Below are 1,324 nucleotides of genomic sequence, written 5' to 3'. Positions count from 1 at the left end.
CACACACAGCAGAGCCGGACCCGAAGAACACAAACCCAAACTCATCAAGAAGCACTTGGAGAAACTTTACTAATCTCAGAGGTCCATTCACAGTCTTCTAAACTCACCCCGAAAACAACAGGTCCGCTGGATTCTTTCACTTTCTAAACAAAAAACAATAGTTTTCCTTTACAAAGCCATAAATCAGCAGAAAGAGGTGCAGACCCTCAGAGCAGCTGTCTAATTTCAGAAGTGAACACAAACCCCAGAGTCCCTGAGAAAAACACTCTTCAAAGGCTGACAGAAGAAGTCGAACGAGCGGCATTCGTTAAAGTTCAAACGCAGAACTCTTGTTTATCCAGCTGTGATGTATTACTCTGTGCTGCGGTTTACTCGTGAATATTTTCCACCTTCAGAGTTCATGACTGCACTTCACTGGTACTATTGCTCACACTTACGGTTAGTGATGTGATCAAACCCCTAACACTAATTAAACGTAGGCATGTAACGTATTGTGTGTCATGTGAGTTCAGGACAGTAGATATTATGCTCTCTAGTGGTGTATAGGTTAATACCTATTTACAGGTAAACTAAACTTCATAGAATCTCCACAGCTCCACATATACTGTATATAATATGCTTTGTTCTATAACTGGGTACATTTCACATCAACAAACCTTAACAATTCAACAATGAACAATTAACATCTCATTTACAATCAGGGTCACACTTTAGTCTGGGGACCGATTCTCACTATTAACTAACTGTTAACTATGACTTTTGCCTCAATAAACTTCTAATTTGCTTATTAATAGTTAGTAAGGTTGTAAGTTTAGGTATGGGGTGGATAAAGGGATCTAAAATATGGTCATGCAGAATAAGGTATTAATATGTGCTTTAAAAATACTAATAAACAGCCAATATGCTAATAACATGCATGCTTATAAGCAACTAGTTAACAGTGAGAGCTGGTCCCTAAACTAAAGTGTTACCACAATAGGTTATTGTAGACAAAACATTGAAAAAATGAGAGGACACATACAATGTACAAAAAGTCCACCACAGAAAATTATAATAATGTCATATGATGCTGGTTGCATGTTGTTTCGTTTTTTTTTTAGTTGCGGTGGGTTGTTTGTTTAATACTTTTGTGGACATGAGCAAAATACAAATATTTTCTTAATTTGTATTTAAAAATGTTTTTTTTAGATTTTAGAAATATAGATAATGTTGACTTTAAAGGGGTCATATGATGCTTCTAAAAAGAACATTATTTTGTGTATTTGGTGTAATGAAATGTGTTTATGCGGTTTAAGGTTAAAAAAACACATTATTTTCCACATAC

The 1,324-nt window shown here is 35.3% G+C and overlaps 1 protein-coding gene across 1 annotated transcript in view; it reads right to left on the bottom strand.

Moving 5' to 3' along the window:
• LOC107697823 (Nance-Horan syndrome protein-like) overlaps positions 1-1,324 on the bottom strand; it is a 120,035-nt gene that overhangs the window by 28,552 nt on the left and 90,159 nt on the right. The window lies entirely within an intron of this gene.

The sequence above is a fragment of the Sinocyclocheilus anshuiensis genome, unplaced genomic scaffold (assembly GCF_001515605.1).
Source record: "Sinocyclocheilus anshuiensis isolate Anshui unplaced genomic scaffold, SAMN03320099.WGS_v1.1 scaffold78, whole genome shotgun sequence".
Taxonomy (NCBI): Eukaryota; Metazoa; Chordata; class Actinopteri; order Cypriniformes; family Cyprinidae; genus Sinocyclocheilus; species Sinocyclocheilus anshuiensis.
Note: the sequence above shows the minus strand (reverse complement) of the source record. Positions and strands in the feature narration are given on the sequence as shown.